Source organism: Opisthorchis viverrini (assembly GCF_000715545.1).
Source record: "Opisthorchis viverrini unplaced genomic scaffold opera_v5_412, whole genome shotgun sequence".
NCBI classification, from domain to species: Eukaryota; Metazoa; Platyhelminthes; class Trematoda; order Opisthorchiida; family Opisthorchiidae; genus Opisthorchis; species Opisthorchis viverrini.
Genome location: NW_008752069.1, coordinates 104216 through 117671, shown reverse-complemented (window position 1 = coordinate 117671; position 13456 = coordinate 104216).

The following is a 13456-nucleotide window of genomic DNA, read 5'->3' as shown; positions in this document are numbered from 1 at the left end:
ATACCTTATTGGTAAAAGAATTATATGAATTTGACCGAATACATACTGTTATTCATCCTTATTTGATGTCACATTGGTTTAGGGGTTTCATGTGACAAACATACCTCAATCAAGTTCAGAAATCGGCACTATTTTACAGTGAATTAATGCTTACATCATTTTTTGGGCTGTTGAGAATGTACCTTGAATGCCTGTACGAAAAACTACGATAGCGGGTAAAAGAAGCTAAGACTGATCGTTTTTGCAATAGCTTAGTTTCCAGTATATCGTGTTTAATATAACTGAAGTGTACTGGTTGGAAAACTTTGCGGTACATTGACAACAACCAAAATTGCCGTCTACGTGCTGTGAAGACCGACTGTCAAAATCTAAACACGACTTCCAGTAAAGTAAGTCACATTCTGTTCTGTACTCCTGCGTCTGGATTATGACTCAGTCGTGTCTTCTTCCGCGCACTCCGCCCCCCACTCTTGAAATCGGATGACTTTACTGTCTAGTGCGCAAAATTTGGAAGATGACTGCATAATACGACTGTCCATTCTACACACACAAAGGTATGAAACTATGTCCCAAATTCGAGTCTAGGTTAGTTAGCGCAGCACAAGCGCTCGACCGCTCTACCAGCTGGAGTGTATGAGCTCCTCGAGCGTCAGGCTATAATCACTGGTCGAAGTCTTGACTCGAAAGACACACATACATACATGGAACAGGTGCCAACTTCGCCTGGTTTAGGTTATCACACCCTGCCTTCCCCGTTCCCAAACAACATACAAGCGTTTGTGGGAATTGTGTGCAGCTTAATTTTTCCACTTTCTGCATAGTTTGTCAACAAGGTCTATTATAATGAACAGATGTTGCCACACAATGGACGTTGACCTTCATCCCTGGGGTAAACCACGGTAGGATTAGCGCCTACCTGATGATCCCCAAGAAGGGTGAAACCCGTCGTGGGCTGTCGTAGAGTTTTAATCAACCTTGTGAGTAGTTTCCTTTATAAAAATATGCTGTGATATCTCGAATATACTGCCAACAGAATCACGAGGCGCCTCTGTGCAGCACAATCAGTTGTAGAATACCATAAACGAGGAATTCAGTTGAGTCTCTCGTGAAAGCCAAATTGATTTGCAAATGAGTATATTTCTCGAAAACAGTCCAATTTGGGTTCAAGTAGAACATAAGGTTGACGGAAACTCAGGGACTGCGCCTACCTGATGAGCCCCGAGAATATCCTAAACGAGGGTTTCAGTTGAGTCTCTTGTGAAAAACCAAACTGATTTGCAAATGAGCGTGTTTCTCAAATTTTAACTTGTTTGGCGACCGTTTTGTCCCAATTGTGTTTCAACCTAGTAGGATCAAGGTGTCGGATTTTTTTTACTTTCTATTCTTATTGTGTAAAACGGTATTCCCCGTTTGTTGCTTTTGTTATAATCCTATGCCACCCTTCTTATGATTCGGTCATTTCACGTCTAGTTTAAATCATTCACAATGCCTGCGCAATCCTGTGAGCAGTTTGTCTTCAGATGGTGTGAATTCTGGATAGACGTAGTGTTTCCCACATATTTACTTTTACAGCACCCTATTCGGAATTAACAATCCCTATCCCGGTGTAATTGCACAATTTGGGTTTTGCACAACTTTTTTGGTTCATCGTTATATTCATAGTGCCGCATTTGGTGGTAAACCTCCATTTGAACAATTCAGTTCTCGGGGTTTTGGCGCGTAACTCAAATCGACCTATCGACTGCTGAAAAAATCAATGCAAGGAGTCATCGCTGGGTGGGACTGACTTATAGCTGTTTAGCCTCGAGATTCACATCAACATATGCATTTTTAATAGTCATTTTGGAGAAGACTATTGCAGAAGACCATTCTAATGTATTTCCCCTTATTCCGCACAAGGTTTTCGCAAGTCTCTATCCACTAGATAAGCGTAAAATCTTGTGAGCCAGTCACTTCGTCCAGTTCGCAGAGTAGTGTCGTTTTGGTACAGAGTGGTTCAACGGATAGTACTTACTTTTGGTAGGTAGTAATTATACCTAAAACAGTGAAGAACAAATAAATTTAATATTAGCTACTTCCTCGCTGGGTTGCTCTCAGGAAGACCATAAGCATTAAGTTAGCCGACAGGTAAAGATGACACGGTCCCTTTTCTTTTCAACTATATTCAATAATCGCCTTTCTCATCGATCGGTATTTCCCAGGTTTGTCCTCTTACAGTGTTGTCTAAACCAGTGCTACATCAGACTGCTCAACAAGCTAGTTTGATTCCCCATAACAACATCGGTCGATTTTAAAAAGGTGCATTTCCACCATCTATACCAGACAGTTGGGAGGCCTTGTTTATAGGGTCATCAATGAAGATCACGAGACCGAAACGTGCACGTAGAAGTACACCAATCTACCTTTCAGATTCAAATTACCGGGAGGATAACGTTTGGGTCCACAGTACTCACGTGATTTATGTTTGTTGTTTTACATTTATCTACGCAATGACCTTCATCATTATGACTGACATTTCCAGCTCAGCTGGGTGCAATAAACGAAAAAGTGACCGAATAAACTACAATTATGTGCCAAGGATTCGCTCCAGATATAGTCCTTGATTGACAAATCAGTCATGTGAATCTTTTCGGAGATTGCTTGGTGCCTCCAAGAGGAAGGATTCTCTAACGATAATGGATAAGTGACTCGCATTTTTGTGGCTGATATAAATCTTTCTTGATTGATCAAAGCAGGAGGTGTTATGTGAGGTAGTTTAACGAATGTGCGCGATTTTTTCGTAAGCAAAGTGTGGTTACGAATAAACCGAATTTTTACACTTGGAAGGAACTGTTTATTGTTTGTGGTGATTGAGTTTCAGTACTGGTGGTAACTTGAACTATAACAAATTTCCATGATATCAACAGCTAATTCATGCTTGGTGTTTTCACACAGACACCCTATTCTAGGCTCAATATTGAGAACAAGCTTTCAGGTGCATCTGAGTGGTAAACGTGTCGATTATTCCAAAAAAGGAGGTGGTGCGTGCCATTGCTTTGAAGTGAACTAGATTTTGTGCAGAATGATGACACATACGCATCCACCAAGCCTAGAAAGTCCCTGCGGAACTCAAAACAATCCTCCTGGACTAGAGGGTCTTGTCGCAAAAAGGATGAGGAATAAGCGGTTTAACCCGCGCAATTTGCACCAAATCAATACGGAGTTGGTTCGAATCCATTTTTCGTCCTGTGACTGGATCTAATCTATGAGGAAAAGCTGAAAATCCGTGAATAGCTCCTTTAGCTCATTGAGAATCAACAGCAGCGCTAAGTTTACGGGTGTCTGGAAATTCTGAACTGTTGACAACACGACTATTAGGTCATGGCTAAAAGTTTGGCCACAAGTTTCTGATCAGCACTGTAGTCAACGTGCACTATCAGCGGATTATAAATAGCTCAGAAGGAAAAATAATTTGGGAGTTGCTTGAACCCTTTGTCTGATAATTCGTCGCTAAATGAGACCGCACGAGCGAATTCCGTGATTGAACTATGAGTGGAGCTGTGTGCGATTTAATTACACTGCTGTTCAGGCGCCAATGGCTAAACGATTGAGTTCCCAAGTACTAGGCGAGGAGGTCGTAAGCTCGAATTGTCCTAGCGTTCTGTGAGAAGCGTATTGCTAATGATTCCAACAGGGATTAAACACGTGCACAGTGCTTCTCGGCTTTTCGGTATAACTTGACTTCACTCGCAGGATGAATCTTGGCTGCAATTCCAAAATCACCTCATACCATAAACAATACGCTGTGGAGAGTCTCACAAACCTCATCTTCAGATTCATGAATCATGCGTGCGAAAGCTCATAAAAAATGAGCTACTTGATTTACCTAAGGGAAACTACTCACAAGTCTGCTGAAAATTCTTCGACAGCCCACGACCGGCTTCGCCCTTCTGGGGGCTCATCAGGGAAGCGCAGTCCCCAAGTTTCGTTATGTTCTACTTGAACCCATATTCAGTTGTAGAATATCATAAAGAGATATTCATTTGAGTCTCTTGTGAAAACAAACTGATTTGCAAACGAGTGCACTTGATTTCCGTTATAATTTATCCTACTACGATGGCACTTATGAGGAACTATCGAACTGTGGCACAATCATTTAGGCACTTTCAAGGAGAAAACTGCCAGATTAGATGTTTGGTACAGGCAAAAACAGGTCAGGCTCAATATGAAGATAATTTCGACCCATGTAGCAGTCAATAGTGCCACTCTGGTGGTGTGCACGCTCTTTCTGTTGTTTGCCCTTTTCATCTTTGAGTCCTGCTGTTCACAGCAAAGTTAGGTTCTGTTATGTGCATTACCTTGTGAGACATTTGAACGTCAGGTTTCAAATAGACTTTTACAGTTAATTCAAAAACGTAACTCAATTATACGAAAAACTGGTATTGATTTCCCAAAATTGATCCTTTTTTACTGCAGTCTGTTCAATTCCTGGACATTTTATGTATTAGAAACTCTGACATACTCTTGTGAGGGTCAGCGTAGATCGCGATCATTGACTGTGAATAGATTCTAGATTTTTTTAAAAGACAAAACGAACTTTTCACAAAATTGTTGAAGCTAAGACGGTAAGTGGACAACAAGTGTATTCTTCCGGCGGTACATGGGATCTTCAAATAACAGTGGAGTGCTGGCGACAAGTTGCCAAACAAAACGCTTTTTATGAAACAGCGCATTCACTGATCCGGCTCCTTTGAAGTTTGGTTCCCTGTGAACTACTCAAAGAACTTGCTGTTGTCAAAAGCCAATTACACCAACAGCAACAAGTAGTAGAGAGAGAAAAGGTCACACACTTGAGGTCGTTTCTAGATTGATTAAATCTTACTGAAGCGTACAAAGCTCAGTACGACGCAGTAAGATAACGTTTCTGCGCTCAAACTTAATTCAAAGGTGAACACTGTTCACATGTATTCAGGATTACCCAGATATGTGAATAAGACCATTTTACCAAGTTGTGACGCAAGAAAAGGTGCGTTCCATTCTTTTCGTTGGCCTACTAATGACGCATCTGATCAGTAATGCAACACGTTTCATTATGAAACAGGTAAAGTCAGTTTGTGTGTTTCTTCTGAACTTGGTTCCGTCTTGACGCAAAACACTAGCTTCCGATTGTTTTCTTTGATATGACGATTTTAAAGAATCAGTGGAAAAAGTTTACAAAAACAAAATTGGCCCAGAGAATCATCGTACACAGGTGGCTTCAAAGTACTACAAAAAGTGTGGTCAAGTGTCTGATGGGCACGTGATAAAGTTGTATTTTCTCTTAACCGTTTGCAGGCTGACGCAAAATTTACAGAACACGTGTTACTCCAGAATATGCATACGAGCTATCGAAACGCCAAACAAAACATGGCTGCGGACAAGCGTGTTTAAATGAAACCCTAAGTGAACAAAGACTCCGTTACAACGTCATTAGGTTGGAGTCTTGTGAATTGTGTTGCTATGACGTAGATTCGCGGTGACTTGTGCTTGAGTTTTTGTTCCCTTCCTGTCGTCGGTAAACCCAGGAAAATCAACCTAGCCAACCTCAGCTTTCATGTGTGTCCATTCGTTCGCTCGTTCTGAGTACCACGTCATGATGGCTCGACGAGGGATTTGGCTGACCAGTTACATTATTGTAATTCAATATTTCTTACCAAGGTTCCTGGAAATTTCGTCTCGGGTTTATTCGCTTCACATCGGGCCAAATCTGCTCCCGTTGCGAAAAAACACCCGAACCGTATAACAGAAGATTTACGTGATAATTCACATCAGTATCGGTTTAATCGTCATTAGGCTGGTTAGCTCCCCGTGTAAGGGGTATATTGTTGTGGCTAGTGAGCTTATACTGGTCCAACAGGTAGCTTACTCCTTTGATTAAAGGAAGCACCTACCTATGCACCCATTGTTTGCCTCTTCACAAAGTTATCTATGAATGCAACCAGTCCGGCATGATATTTCCGACAGAAAACAAGCTTTAGACAACCTGCTTAGTGTACGCAGAAAGCACCAATTTAGCCGATGTCGCGCTTCGTATTCCGTAAACAAGTAAGACTTGCACCAAGTACTTCCAACCTACCTCCAAGCAAATTCAAAAGCGCATTCGCCACGTGGAAGAAATAATGTTTTAGATGTCAGCTTTGATTGTTGCGGAGTGAATTGAGAAACACAGCGGTGATGTCCAACTTTAGTGATAGAGGTTCGTCACCCCACCCGCCGTTTGCTATGCAGCTGAAGGCAAATGGTGAAGCGATCGTCTGTACTAGATTGGCAAAAATTCAACACCGCAGTATTGAAAAGCGTGCAGTCCCGGACTTTCCCTTAAAAAACGCCCGTTGAAACAGAAGCAGTTTGATTTCTAAATATATCAGCGTTATGTGAGCGTCCCTCAGAGTGATATCGATATATCGATCTGGTTTTTTCGTCTACATTTGTTTAGGGTTATTGTTGTTTTCTTCAGAAGAGCAATTCTGTCCTCTGTGAAAGTTCATCGTTTTTCAAAGAGAGCGGTAGGTAAATTGGAACAGAGGAACGTTGATCGATAATTGGCAAATTGAATCATTAAAAGTTTTCTTATGTCAAATTTGAACCCAGCCGCTGCACCGTGTTTTTAACTATAAATTGTTACACTTTACCTATCCACAGGCACACACGCATAACTTCGTAATCGAGCCACCAAAAATAGGTGCCCACTGAAACTCTTTATAGGAGGGCGAAAAATGTATGAGCTTAACTTTTTATCATCCGGTACCTAAAACTAAGCTAATTTTCAGCATGACCCTCAGAAAAAACCTGGTAAAGTCGGGACTGACGGCGCACCAGTTGACATCAACTTGGATCCGGACCACAGCAAACTAAACCCCTACTCAGTAGGAGATTCAAACGAGAGACGCCATTCTAGGAGTTTGAATAGCCGACAAAGCCAGAAGTCAGCTTTTCAGGGCTTTTGGTATTAAGCATTCAGACGACACATGTGGTGAGTGTAAAGTACTTTTTCAAGCCCGCATAGTTGCGCAGTCGACTAGTGCTGTTCTTGCACTTACAGGATAAAAGCAAGTTACTGTGACTTCTGTGAATTCATCTCATATGATTGACGTTCAAAGAGTAAGGAGAGCACGAAATAATATTTCTTCTGGCCCATGCATTTAGCGGAGGTCTAACTCACAAACTTATCCAGCCGCAATAAACAATTCTGGTTGATTCGTATGGGACGATCACTCAAATTCGTCGGACAGCTCACTATCAATTTCACTCTATGGGTAACCAAACGGGTAACCAAACCAGAAGGCCTTCGCTGCGAGGTCGTTTATTATAGAAACACCAACTGAACAGTTACACACTATTGGACAGGGAAGCAAAACTCTCATATGCATCTTGTTTACAAAAACTGAACATCCATCTTCTTCTTGAACGCGTCTTCCTGAACTTTCCTGGATGCTTGTTGACTGTTACTCAAATGCAGGCAAATGCTACAAAGCGACTTCACAAATTTCGCAATAGATCTCACTTCCCAAGTGACGTGATCCGGATTTACGAAAAGACACTGCTCGCATGCCTCATCAGTAGTATCCACCGTTACACCAGCCTTGATTACAAAATTTCACAGCCTTCCAGATGATGAGAAAACGCACCATTTTATACTCGTTTGCAGCGCTTGTGATGGCGTCTACTGTGTAATTGAATTGGTAGGTAAACGGAATTCCTAAATGTGCTCAAAATCCCCTGCCTTTAAGGATAGAAATTGTAAATTGAGACAAAACTCCCGCTTTTGCGCAGTTGACCAAAATCGACGCACAGCACAAAGAAAGGGGGTAAAATTATGAGCAGCCCCTTAAGACTAATCGTGCATACGTACTATGGAAGAAAGCTTCCGTGTGCAGTCCTCAGTAAAGGGGAACATTCATGAAGGCTACATGTATACATGAGGCGGGCGATTTCCCGCCAATTTGAGGCGTGTCCACCAGTTCACTGGAAGCTAATATTAGTCGGTGCTTGCTCAAGTGCAAACATTTTAAAGGAAAGAATAAAATCTTGTTTGTGTGGTCGTTTTGTATTCTGAAGCCAGTGCTCTCGAAGAGTTCTTACCGCGGTGTAATAGAGTTCATGTCTCACGTGTTGTAATCAGAAAATCAAGGTAAAAGAAATAAACTTGCCTTGCATACGTACAATGAACGTTTTCCACCACTCTCTCACTGTGGCTGATTCCGAAAAAAATAACCCTCGAAATCAAACGGGTTGTCTCGAAAAAGCAGTGTCTTTGAATTGTCACAACTACGCGAAGAGCTGATGTCGAATTCTTAAAAAGTCGATGGTGCCGCAAGGAGAACTCTACTGAGTCCAGACCAGACTAAGTCCGTCATAAATAAAAAGAGACACCTAGCCGACTGTATTGCAAAACTCACCTTTTACTCGTGCTAAGTGGGTGACACTCTGGCGTTTGTCAAGTATACGAATGACACCTATCAGTTTGTTCAAAATGCAAACGGTATTCATACAAATCACGTGATTCGGAAAAGCATGAATTCCTGACAAAGTTGGAAGCCGCCGGTATACACAAGATCATCCAGGCACCAACAGCCCAACAACCTGTAACAAATGACTCCTCAGAGCAAACTCGCCTCAGAGTTTTCCATCTCCATGCAGCACCAAAGCTCATTTGAAGCTGTTAGAATTACGGAAATTTTCAAGGTGATCATGCGTTTGCCCTTAACTTGATGCGTACCGTTCGTCTACTTCGAGACTCGATTGACCTACCCTATTTGTAAGTGAATAGCCAGGCCCAGGTTCTGTGACCGGTGGAGCACAGTTTATTTAGTAATCACTCATGATAATGAAAGGACTATTCCATGTCACTCTGTCACAACTACGACGCTATCTAACAGTGCACTGATCACATCGATTTCATTGGAGATGAAACCCTTGCAACCAACTGTCCAGCTCAGCAAACAGACCAACGGAGTGCCACATCACTGGTTTGCCCCACTCACCTAACAGTGCACTGATCACATCGCCTTCATTGGAGATGAAACGCTTGCAACCAACTGTCCAGCTCAGCGAACAGACCAACAGAGTGCCACATCACTGGTTTGCCCCACTCATTCATTCAAAATTTGGACCGAAGTGCACCCAAAACGGGCAGCGTATAAAGGCAACCTGCAGTCTGGTGAGAAGGGGATTTCACACGCAAGACGGTTGTTATGTAATTCACCTTGTCTGACAGGGAATTGTACATTGCTACTCTAATGTTTTAAGTAGCTAAAATATCAGGCTAATTCCTGAGCTGTGTCACGAGGTCACAATTTCTTCCTTCATTTCATTTTTTCTATGCCCATAGCAATAGATGAAACATGACCAGAGAATCGGTTAATTGTCATCTCGAAACTCACAGGTGAGGTTAGTGATTTGGTGGAACTTTTAAACATTTCTCGTGTCCCCCGCAATGATTAATATGTTATCCAAACTTCCTTTGTGAAGGAAGCTCACGTTTCACTCTTCGGTCTGGCAATATGGACGTCCACGACAACGGTTGGAACAAGCCGTAAATCTGAGTGGCCACAAGTTTGAGCCCTTTATCAAACAAATAAGATTCCGCGTACAGTTAGCTGGTCAGGAAAAAAAGAAGAGAGTGGAGAACAAAGAGAAAATGGATGTAGTTCTATGTGTGTGAACAGACTAAATAATAATCTGACATTTTCATGTTATCGATGATGGAGATGTGACAGCTGTCTACCAAAGCCTGTCCAAGAAGCTGCACTATCAACTTAACCATATCTGATGCCATGAAAAACAGCATTTCTAGTTGACAAAAAAGATATCAATTTTGATCCGGGCAGACTGGTGTGTATCCTTTGGATGAGTGTCTGAGGAAACTAATCCATGGCTCAATGTTTTACTGAAGGGAACTCAGACTTTACACCAAAAAGTGAACTACTGAAGTTGTCATACTCAGATTCTCTAGACACAGTAAAAGTTCTCAGGAAAGTTTCAGTATCGTTAGGAAACTCTACGATGGTGGGTTATTTATGCTTACCTGCGGCCAAAATGGGACAGATGGGTGTATCTGACCTATTGGTCTTTGATTAACCGTGTAAATTCACAGCGTGAGATTTAGGTGTAATCAGATCAGTCATTAATATGGAATCATTAAATAAAAGCAGACGTAAATCGTGATCGAAAACTATCCCCGTCGATGTTATTCTCTCGATTGGGTAACATAAAACTGTCTGCTAGAATCCTATCGTGTTGGAATAAATAATCCGTCTTGCTTCACATCCGTAACCGTTGTCTGGTTCGGTGCTTCTAGACTGTCCCGGTTTTCCGTTTGCTTGTTGTGAGTTTTTCGACTCCGTGCCAGTCTAACAACAATTTTTCCTTGTATTTAGTGGCCTTTGAAATCATTTTTGTACAACCAGCTGACCAGTATGAGGAACTATACGAGGGTTCCTCTTATTGTTTTTTTTATAAATAACATTATAGTTGGTGATTTTAGGTAACGTCCCTGTCATTGGTGCATCAAAAAGTCATTGCTGACCCTCCGTAAATAACCTAATCAGGCGGACAGCTCCGCCCCATCTTATCCAAAAATATTCAGCACAAGATAAGCTGATCCGGCTAAGGACCAACTTCATTGAGCCAGTAGTTCAGACCTGGGTTAATTAGAATATCAAGAACTTCTTGGAATGAACTGGAATTTGGAACATACAAAAATTTGCAGTGGGAGCGTTTGCTTGTCTGATTGAGACTCATTAACGCTGCTCTTTTGTTTGAAACAACTGAACCGACCGTGACCTTGTAAATCCGGCTTGCGCAACAGTACGGATGTGTTTGGAACTGCCGTTTGGAAATGTTAACATATCTATCAATAGTTTGACCGAGATTTTCTTCAAGAGGCAGGAGAAGGTTGTCAACCAAATACGAAATCTTTTTTTTGAAAGTTCTACTATCAGATTGCCAAGTGCGCAAGTAGAAATCGAAGTATACTAAAATGTCACGAAACCGGACCAAGTTATGAGCTATTACATTGAACCAAACTATCACAGTCAAAACCGCTTTGCACACTTTTCAAGCGGACTGAGGCACAAGCAGCCATATGAAATCTAAGATTAAGGAAGGCATACATATTTACAACACGTTTCAACTAAGTGGTTATCCAAGAGGCTTCATTTGCGGATCGCTTGGTAAGCTACATGTGTACGGTACAACACACCGACGGAAGGTGGATGGATCACGCTGCCATACCCCGAGTACATCGCTGAAGTGACTGTACTTGTTTTACAAGAAGGTAATAAGGCTGATAAAGCTACAAGCACCCTGCGGGCGGCGTTGTCAAAAGCGAAAAGGAAATAAGATGTGACAATGAAGAAAAATGTCACAAACAGAATTTAGTGCGAGGAATTAAACCAACACCTAACTGGGAGCAGACGGGAAGAAAGCTTTACACCACATTTGATAAAGGCCAAGGGACACGATCAATCTTTGCTCATTTTCTTCCACAAAGATCAAGAAGGACGGATTCGACTAAAACATGCTTCATTTATTAGCTCAAACGGGAACAGGTGAAGGACATGAATACAATAGCAAGCCAATTCGCCCATTTTGCCATCGAGAGACGTTGAAACTGATCCGATTACTCTAACACAAACTGCAAAAGTACTGCTGAGAAGAACGTTTAGATATATCGAAAAGATGTTATCCAACGAACAATCGAATGTGAGGCATATGAATCACGAAGCAAAAAATATAGGCGGCCAAGAAAACTAGAGAAACTACTTCAGGAGATATGAGATCTCTAACAGGTGCATAAAAGCACGTAGGTAATGAGGAAGTAGCCACCCAACCACACACTGGTGCTGCTTCCTCGTTTAGTAACCAAATGTTTGATAGACAGCCATCAAGTTTGGTGAACAGATCAACCGCTGTCTGTTCTACAACCAATGACGACCCTGTTGCATGTCAGGAACGAACCCTAGATCACCTGGTTACACATAGCTTAAAGGAAAAATCTAGTGTTGCGTGTTTATGTCTTGAGGAGTGTTTGAAAGTTGCAAATTCTCTAATGCTATGCACTTGATTAAAAGGTCTGAATCATTAATTGCCTGTGGGAGAGTCAAAACTACAAGCTCTCTCTTATGGAAGCAATATCTGTGTTTACATAAATAGGCTTTCGTTCATTGGAGTACCCAAGGGCGTTATTCACATAATAATTTTCCATACACAAAGTCCTGTTGGATCGGTAAATCGAGTACTCCTATCCACACCTCTAGAACCAACTGCTCTGAACAGCGAGACACGTCACCCTGAAGTTTCGGGAATAATCATACTATGTTCACACTCAAGTATACACAGGCCATTCATACTAAACGACACATACTCTTCTGCGAGATCGTTTATTTTGAGGAACATGAGTGGCTATCACCCAGGTTGATCTGTTTGACGGGTTGGTAAACTGGTATGCAAACGTTTCACTACCAGTTGATGTAATATCGTCGGTGCGTGGGAGCCATGCAGTTGCATAATGAAGATACCGTATCGATTGGGTACGAAACGTTTGAAACCCAACTGCCAAACTTGGCGAACATATCAACTGGCACCTGGTCAACAGCCAGTACATTCACCGCAGCTACCAATAGTTAGACACTGCCAAAGAACCAGTCACCCTGCCTGTTTGATGATCGTCATCAGTTGTAAGTCCTGCCCCTAAGCAGTTAACCACAGCTGATAGATATAAAAGTTTTCCCGCTTACAACTTTCTTTCTGCAGCGACTATTTTGGACTTATGTTCACAGACCATAAAGAGACAGTACGTCCACACTCTCCAAAAGAAGCATCTTCATCCATGTGTGGAAGTTTAAGGACCGAATATAAGATAAATCATACTTGTTTGGATTGCACTATCAGTCAACTTCTTTAACTTCGATGAATCTACGATGGACAGCCTGTCGCCACTTCTGATGAAATTCCTAGATGATGTGCTACCTAAGTCTTCTTTACCTACTCCTAACACCTCTTGGGCCGAAATAATCGCAGGGTCGTTTGCTCACCAGCATTGAGCATCCCGACTGTATTATCCCTATTCGGCCAGGTCCTTTACAAATGCAAACTACTTTGATAACCTAAATAATTCTGCCGCACTGTTTGGGATAATTTGCGCACCTGTACAGTGTAAAGTACTGCTGCAAGATTGTTTGGGATCAAACACAAACTTCAGGCTTACTGCTGGCTCAAGTGACCGATATGGTAGTTGAGTTTACTCACCTTTCCGGACGGTTATGCGGGGGGCGAAATCGCTTCCAGAATTTGGAAGGACAGGGCAGCTTTTGCTCCCCTTTGGGATTTATGGCACCAAAGTGACATACGTTAGACAGTCAAAGGTGTGTAGCACATTGCCACAGCTTAATATATCCTTCTCTATGGCTCAAGGATTCGACCACTGCTTGCGGAA